This window comes from Xenopus laevis, chromosome 8S (assembly GCF_017654675.1).
Source record: "Xenopus laevis strain J_2021 chromosome 8S, Xenopus_laevis_v10.1, whole genome shotgun sequence".
Taxonomy (NCBI): domain Eukaryota; kingdom Metazoa; phylum Chordata; class Amphibia; order Anura; family Pipidae; genus Xenopus; species Xenopus laevis.
This window is the reverse complement of record NC_054386.1, coordinates 21755834-21765149: the sequence shown is the minus strand read 5'-3', so window position 1 is coordinate 21765149 and position 9316 is coordinate 21755834. Positions and strand designations below refer to the sequence as shown.

At 43.4% G+C, this 9316-nt stretch overlaps 1 long non-coding RNA gene across 1 annotated transcript; it reads right to left on the bottom strand.

The window, feature by feature from the left end:
- Positions 1–6133: 6133 nt before the first annotated feature.
- LOC121397707 lies at positions 6134–8192 on the bottom strand. The gene is made up of 3 exons (XR_005963848.1): positions 7898–8192; positions 7386–7534; positions 6134–6392 (listed from the first exon to the last, which is right to left on the bottom strand). It is a non-coding gene; the product is annotated as an uncharacterized LOC121397707 (long non-coding RNA).
- Between the last annotated feature and the right edge of the window lie 1124 nt (positions 8193–9316).

Genomic DNA, 9316 nt, shown 5'->3' with positions numbered 1-9316 from the left:
ACTAATCCTAGCAACAGTCAGTGGCCTCAGCACTAGAGTGGGTGACGGTTCAGAGAGACAAAGTAAAAAGACAAGTAGCACAAATCAGAAGAATAAATGTCTGCCCTTAGGATTCCTGGCATTATGGGTACAGGGGGCACTGATCAGAGCAGAGCTGGTTATGGGAAGCAGGAACACTGGGTACATGCAGGGGGAAAGGGATTCAATAGGAATATGGAGATGACCCCTGTATTAATATAACCAAGGAATCATAGAGCATGATGGGATCTGTAGTCCTGTTACAAGCCAGCCTTCATCATGACATTACAAGCAATACAACTGCTACTTACCTCTTATGGTCAACCCTTATAGTGCATCATGGGAGATGAAGGCCCTTTCCACATGCCAGTGATAAAAGTCTACAGCCTGGTTGCCCAACATTTTTGTCAGCTAAATAGCACACGCAACAGCAGTCAGGCTCCCTCACTTCCAGTAATAGCCTTATAGTGGGTAAAGACCTGCATTATGGGATCTGTAGTTTATGCATTGGCATTTATTTGCTCCTTCTAACAATCTCTTATTTCTCCCTAAAAAGTGAAATATCCCGAGCGATTTGAGAGAGACAGATATTGTGAGAGAGAGACGGCGATTTGAGAGAGAGACATCGATTAGAGAGAGAGAGACAGCGTTTTGAGAGAGAGACAGTGAAAGAAGAAGAGAGACGCGAAGAGAAGAAGACAAAGAAGAAAGAAGACTTCAGTGACCCCCTGCTAGAGATAACATCTTCCCATTCGGGATCCTCTGGACAAAGGTACTGGTCCTGTATTTTCCCCTCTATAACATGTGCTTGGAACAGTAAGGTTAGCTTATCCCTTGGCTGTGGGAGTTGCCATGCTGCTCATTATAATAGATGTAGCTATAGCTGTTCTTCTTTATTCTCATCTGTAGATTTGTGAGTCGGGGGATTCATCTTTTATCTGTCCCTGTACATGGCAGTCCCCCCAGGTTGGTCCCAACCCACTATTGTCCCTGAAATTCACTGTACAGCCCAATGTTACAGCCTGTACAGCCCCACCCCAGCAATGCACTTTATCCCACTAGTAAACTGGACTGTATGTTTTCCATTTCCAGGGCACCCCTAACATTGGGCTCCACTGGAGGTGGGGCAAATTATGTATTATGCAATTTAGAGCAGATGGGGAGCCAACCAGAGCATTAGTAAAGTTCCAGTTCAACAGGTTCATTAAAAGCACAATAAAATAGGGCTCATTTACTATTGTGTGGCAATGGCCGGCTCTGGTGCTGCTTTTTTCTTCTGATGCGTGAGGCTCTGTTTTTTGTGGCTCTAACTGTAACGAGCAGGCGATTGTTGCCAGCAATCCCGGGTCTTCTGTTCCTCCAAGACTTTTGGCAGAAGTCGGGTTAGGGGGAAGATGCAGAGCTGCAGAGTGAGTCGCTTTATCGCCGTTTTGCATTACACAGGAAGTAGTGTTTTCAAACAGTATGTTTTTTAATAAAGTATTGATTTTAATAAACTTTATGCAGAGTAGAACTATTATTCGTGGGGGGGAATGGATTTTTTTAATACAACATTTTTTAGTGTTACTGTTCCTTTAACTCTAACCTTCCCAAATCTCTATTTTATTTTACAGGGGCCTCAGAGATGGGCTTGCGTTCCATCAAGGACTGCCTTTACATAAAAGGCTATCAGAAGGTAAGTCTGCTCTCTAAAGTGGCTGCTGACACAGGTACTCGAGGGGTTAAAGGGGATACTAACCCAATGATAAACATTGTGGGGCAAATTCACTAACATTCGTAGTTTCGCCAGGTGCAACTTCACAGCGATTCGCCGCACTTCGCCAGGCGTAGTTTCGCCAGCGCTCCGCAAATTCACAAAAATCCGAAGTTGCGCTCAGGGGTAGCGTAAGGTTGCGAAGTTGCGCTAACGTTGATTCGCTATGTAAAGCGAAGTTACGCTAGCGAAGGCTAATTTGCATACGGTACCAAATTCAAATTTCAATGGAGGAATACGTATCAGCACTACAAATGCCTAGAAAACCTTCAAATCAGCAAATAAAAAATTTATTTTGCCCTACACATGTGCCCACTGTCTAGGTAAGTTGCCATGAGTCAGGAAATGTAGGGGGGAAGGAGGGGAGCCCCAAAAATTTTTCGATCTTTTTCAGCCTATCACCCATAATGTAGAAAACACGCTTTTTTTTTAACTTTTTTTGAAACAATCCCTATCTACTCTATTGCGCTTCGCCAGGTCTGAGGTGGCGAAGGAAGTCTAGCGTAAAAGGTAGCGTTCAGTACACTGCGCAAGTTAGTGAATTTGCGTAGTTACGTCGCTAGCGAAAATTCGCCAGGCGTAAGGGTGCGAAGTAACACTAGCGAAACTACGCCAGCGTTCGTTAGTGAATTTGCGCAGTAACGAAATTGCCAAACGCTAGCGAATTAACGCTAGCGTTCGGTGCTTCGGCGCTTAGTGAATTTGCCACTGTGTATCTTCCATGTAAATGTGATTAAATAGAAATATAACAGGGTTTAGCTAAGTGTTTGCCCCGAGTGTTACAATTCCCATTTAATTATTATTAGAACTTACTAGTGAGATTTGCCATGTTATTTGCTCTGTCTTTAGAGATCAATGTAACAGCTCCCCTAGTGGTAATAAATACATATTGCTTTGCTTTTTGTGCCTAAGGGAAGAAATTGTTATTCTCATTATTACTGGGGATTAAACACAAACTGCTGGAAACCTTAATGTCTTCTTGTTTCTTACATTTCTCTAGGGCTTAGAGAGGATCTACATGGAGGAGGAGGGGATCTGTGAGATCATGGATTTTGAGGGTCCACTGGCAGCTCTTTATTTGAATTGCATGAGGCAGGACATCATATGCCAAATGAAATGGGCACTCTATGATTACTGGATGGCCAAAGACAGCATGCGAAACACCAGGTGGTGGAAGATGAGATTGATGTCCGAGTTCCAGCAGGACAAGAGGAAGGCCAAAGCCCAACTGAGATACCTCTACAAAGTACTAGAGGCGATAAACCAGGCCATTCTCAGAAGAACATGGAGAGATATCCAGGTACAGTATCCAATGAATATATTTCTTAAAATATTACTATTTTGTAATGGAAAGTATAAGGGGCTGATGTACTGAAATCAATTGCAATGCTGCAATTTTGTGAAAAACAACCACAAAAAGAACATATAACTCCTGCGCAACCGAAACCTATTGGGATGTCATAGAAACCAATAGGAAGTGTATCTTCATCATTTTAGCAAAGAATTGGGATGGATCAAAAGGCTTGAAAATGCAGAGAAACCTGCGATTTGCAACTTGTCCCATAATCACAGAAAGTCGAGGGAAATGGTGCAAATGAAGTTAGTAATTTTAATTGGCTTAACTGCCATAATTCTGATTAAAATGCCCCAAATTGTAATGGAATTTCTACAGAGATATCACTTGCTAATGTAAAAACCTGTGGTATGAGTTTAACATTACTTTGTTTGGTTTTGCAGACAGCCCTCGCAACCAACAAGCCGCCACCAACACCACCGGCAGTTTCCTCTGTACCAAGTACCGATGCACCTCTGTGTAGGTCATCTTCATGACACAGAGGTGAGTGAGCCATTCGCAATTCCACCAGCGCTGCCTCCACTCTAAACCACCATAATTCCACACATGGTGCTCCCCCCTTATAACTAAAATATAGTTCCATAGACAGGAGCACCCTTAAGCCACTTGGTAGACCTGCATTCCTTTCCACTCCATCCCTCAGACTTCAGAAGCCGGGTCTACAGTCTTGGGTCCAATGGAATGGAATGGAATGCGGTGTTCACCTAGCAGCTTCATGGCGCTCATGTGTATGCTGCCATATTGCCCTCTGTTTCAATTTCCTCCACCGTAATTCCAACAGCCGTGCCCCCACTTTACACCTAAAATATGGTTTCATAGACAGGAGCACCCTTAAGCTGCTCGGTAGACTCTGCATTTCTTTTCACTCCATCCCACAGTCTGTAAAGCCGGGTCTGCAGGCTGCCTGGGGTCCAATGGAATGAAAGGAATGCAGTGTTCACCTAGCAGCTTAATGGCGCTCATGTGTATGCTACCATATTCCCCTCTGTTTCAATTCCCTCCACTGTAATTCCACCAGCGGTGCCCCCACTTTCACCTGAAATATGGTTTCATAGACAGGAACACCCTTAAGCTGCTCTGTAGACCCTGCATTCCTTTTCACTCCATCCCACAGTCTGCAAAGCCGGGTCTGTAGGCTATCTGGGGTCCAATGGAATGGAGAGGAATGCAGCATTCACCTAGCTGCTTAATGGAGTTAATGTGTATGCGGCCATATTCCCTTCTGTTTCCCTCACCCTGCTTCCCTTGCTTTATTTTGGCACATTGATCCTGGGAGCAAATCTGATCGCCGTTAAGGGGTCAGGAAGGAATTTTTCCCTCTAGTGAAGCAGATTGGGCTTGCTAGAGGTTTTTTGCCTTCCTCAGGATCAAATAGTGCAGTTAATCTAATTATTACCAATAAACTGTGACTTACACAGATTTAACACCAAGCTGCTGTTTGTGTGTCTTTATTCTGGGTACTGGTCACATTTGGGAGGGGTAACATATAGACGGGGCGGGGGATGTGAAAATGGAATGAATAAGCTGAGAAGAAACACAGAAAAGTTAAAGAAGAATGAAAGTGAAATTTACTGATGTTCTTGTTTTATAAGAAACCCTTCTTTCCATGGTATATGTCAGTGTGTTCCTTACACCCCACCCAGCACTTCAGTACCTGTGTGTGACACATGCCAGTCCTCCTGTGGGTACAGCTGCTCCACCAAGCATTCTTACACTGGGCTAACGGGCTGGAGATTCTGTTTCTAATGGTCATTCCTGGGAATCTCCCTCCATTCCCTATCATGGAATGTAGCCTGTATACTCATGTACCCACTGGCACATACAGACATAACAAAGCTGGAGGGAAAGATAAAAATATAAATAATTTAGTTTAAAGTGATACTGACTCTCTAATGTATCGCAGTAAGAACAAATCCTTCTAAAGGGGAAGTAAAAACACAACACACATATTTTCTGTATTTCAGTGCACAGGGATATTATCCATAAGGCACAATTCAGCAGGTAGGATCCCATTCTCCCTTTCATAGTCACACATATTCTATGCCATTCCTTTAGGGGTAAAGGTTAAAGTGCACAACACAATATTCATTGGGCAGATAAGAAGTTGCCAGTGGGTACAAAGCCTAAACCTGTTTCTGTAGGGTTACTTGTGCAGTCATTGCTCCTGCGTGCCCCATACTAAGGGAAATTCTTACACAGGTAACTATTTTCTATGAGATCTATTCCCTTTTCCAATTATATGGATCCCGTGTCCTGCTGTTACGTCTGCTGCCCCCAGAATTTTATTTCAAAAATAGATCTTGGTTAGGGCAGAATGAGGGGGTGTAACTATAGAAAGTAGACCCTGCCACTGCTGGGGGGGGGGGGTAATAACTGATCAGCAGTATCACAACAAATATTTTATTGCATAAATTTAGTGGGTGCTAAAATGATGTTGCTGTGGGGCCTCGTATGGTCTAGTTTACAATTGCTAGAATTCAGATTTACAATTCTCAAACCGATTGGTATTTTAACTTATCATATTCTAAAGAGGTTATGGTTTATATGATCGAAGCCGTAAAAAAACCTAAATTTTGAGAAAAGTGAAGAAAGTGAAATTCGGGGTTTTTCCCAAATGCCACTCTATAAAGGGGTTGTTCACCTTTGAGTTAACATTTAGTATTATATAGAGAGTGATATTCTGAGATAATTTGCAATTGGTTTTAATTTTTTTTATTATTTGTGTTTTTTTAATTATTTGGCGTTTTATTCAGCAGCTCTCCAGTTTAGAATTTCAGCAATCTGGTTACTAGGGTCCAAATTACACTAGCAACCATGCTTTGATTTGAATAAGAAAAAGGAATAGGAGAGGACTGAATAGAAAGAGGAGTAATACAAAGTAGCAATAACAGTAAATGTGTAGCCTTACAGAGTATTAGTTTTGAGATGGGGTCAGTGACCCCCAATTGGAAAGCTAAAAAGAGTTAGAAGAAGACAAATGTTTCAAAAACTATAAAAAAGAATAAATGAAGGCCAATTGAAAATTTGCTTAGAATTAGTCATTCTATAACATGCTAAAAGTTAACTTAAAGGTGAATCGCCCCTTTAATTGGTCTGTTAAAGGCACAAACCCAGAAAAGTATAGACATGTCCCAGGTCTGTGCATCACTGAGGTCTGAATGAAGACAGGAGGTAGCACCGTGGTGAGGTCCAATCAGTCAGCGGCTGCTAGTGTTGAACTGGGCGGTGAGGTTGTTAGTAAATACTTCTTTCTCCAGATATTCAAGGCTAGACACAGGGGAAACACAAGGGGAAAGTGATTGAATGCTCAGAAGAGAGAGATGATCTCCCCCTCTATTAACATATAATGGGCAGGGTACAGTGTGCCATTGGGGTGCACTGCAATATCTGCCAACTGAAAGCTTTATCAGAATGGTGGCAGTGTAAATACAATAATGAATGCAGAACCCTACTTAGGATTGGTATCTTTATGGATATACAGAGATTTCAGTGGATATATGTAAAGCCCCAGATACACAGATGCTAATAAAAATGAGTATTAATATACAAGGTTGCTGCACCTAACACTATATCTCCTGTACTGTGTCCTGTGATCTACCCACAGCGCTTTTCTTCCATTGCCGGCCAACCCACCTCTGTATGATGTTATGCATTAGGCCTTAGTTAGGACTTTTGGGTGTATTTTCAGGTCAAACAGTTGATACACGTAAGGGGCCACACACAGTATGGCCAGCTTTCTGTTGTGCTGATCTTTTGTTCAAACAGCACATGCAAAATGCAGAGCTGCAGCTTCTCTATTTAGCTTACCTGCCAAAACCCCCTAAACTGAGCAACATGATGTACTGGCAGATTATATTTATAAACCTATCTGATTCCCAAACTGACCAAGGTCCATGGGGTACAAGTTAGGAGAGAGATAGGGGTGCAAGGAGAAGCAAGCAGATCTGTATTCATGAAGCAACTGCTTTGTGTGGGGCACAGAGTCCTGTACCAATTTAAATAATGAATAGTGATATAATAAAAGGCAGTGTCCAATAATCGTGGCTTGCACTTATTCTTTGCACGCTGCCTTCCACTATAAATGAACCCTGGGTCTTACTGACACATGTATGTACTATATAGGCCAGACCATATGTACTCTAAAGGTGAAAGAGACATAACCACATCTGTATACATACATTGGTGAACAGGACCCCTACGGAATGGTGAAGATATTGGTGGTTAAGGGAAAAAGAATCATTGGGGTTCAGTGAAACTTACCTCTAAAGTTCAGCAGCAGATACTTCTTCACTCCCCTAGGGTGGCTTCTTATCCAGCGGCTCCTTCATCCTTCTCCAGCGACAGCAGCAGATTCTTCTTCCCCGGGCCCCTTGTAAGTTGAAATCCACTGTGCCCCCATGATGGTGGCCCTGTGCAGAATGAGAGAGAGTAGGAGTGAGATTGACCCCTCTGCCTCTTGCTGAACTATAATTCCCACAAGTGACTTACAGGTGGAAGGCACTAGGGAATCAGAATAAATTCTGCATTCGGCTCGACAGTGGCATCTGGTGGGTTAACTCGGTGCAGCAGCCACAGGTAGCCACGGGCACACTTACTGCACTGTTATGCTCACTCACACTCTCTCTCATACGTGCAGACAAACAATCAGAATTAAGGTCTCACCCACATGGCAGCTCTGGCAACAAAATGGCTTTATCACTTCACTATAATGCCCACTGTCCTGCACACAGGGCTCAACAACTAATCAGCTGGGTTTTATATACTGCACTGACCTTGTACAGAATTGGACGAGGGATAAATACGTGTGGCCCTAATAAGGGACCAGAGACATGCAGCCCCCTCAGTATATTCCTATATACACCTATATACTGCTGCTGCTGCCAGATCTGTGTCTGCTCTCTCTTCGCCTTGTTGCCTTCACTTCCTCTTTCCCAGCATGCTCTCTCCTGGCCTTGTTGCCCTCACTTCCTCTTTCCCAGCATGCTCTCTCCTGGCCTTGTTGCCCTCACTCCCTCTTTCCCAGCATGCTCTCTCCTGGCCTTGTTGACTCCACTTCCTATTTCCCAGAATCGCTCGCACAGTCACATGGCATCAGCCTTGCTGTTTCCGGGTTGCCTAACATTGCCATCTGCTGGTTGGAGGTGACCTTTGCATCCTCCTTATTTATCTGCCTATTAGTAGCAATAACGAGAAATGAGGACAGTGATAAGGGTCGGGTAAGGGTAGCTGGAAAAGAATGTCGCTAATGCTGTGACTGAGTTACGACTCCCATCAGCCCGGGTTTGAAGGGGAAAGCCATTTGTCTATCTGCCTGCGACTACTGATATGATAAGTAGTATAAAAAGTGGAATCTTATCATTTGGTTAAGAAATAAATGAGGGAAACTCTAATATATATATCATGGTCTCTCTATACAGCAACAGTGTGAGCCTGCGACTTAGCCTATGGTACACCCCTTCCCATATCACCTTTAGATTGTCACTGATCAGAAGCCCCAAGCCACAACCGGATACATATTCTAAGGTTAGTCATAACCGCTACAGATGTATCTACTACTGCCTATATTTACACTTTTGATTAGTTAGTGAACAGCCCCCTCTGCAGCCGGGATAGTCAGCTTGTGAACAGGTCACAAACATAATGGGTGAGCGCTTGCACTAGACACACTGGATCGTCTGCCCCATACAAAGACACAATTTGACCGGTCCTAAAGCAGTAGTGTCTACAGATGTCAATCTGCCTTGCAGAATAGGCCGTGCTTTTGTGGGTCACTAACAAGCTTAATAAAAGTAAATTTTTTGGCCACCGTCGCTTCACACCAGTCTGACTTATGCAGTGACTTTTCACTGGGGCTAGCTGAACTCGGCCTTAAAATGAAAGACAACCGTTTAAGAAGAGGCAAAGTGCAAAACCTTAACCAAGTGGCCCAGGTGTGGAGAGAGCAATGGAATAAATGGAGACTACTTGCTTTGCTACTGGACAAACCACAGACACATGGGGCCATTATTAACAGTGTTTGCCATCAATCAACACCTCAATTCTGCCCGTATGACTTCCAAATGTTACGACACCATCTACACCCTCGTTCTGCTTCTAAAGATAAAGCAATCAGGACAGTACCACCAGGCACTACTTGCCACATACTGATCATTATCCTAAAGCTTTCTGCAGCAGTTAAAGGGTAAGTACCA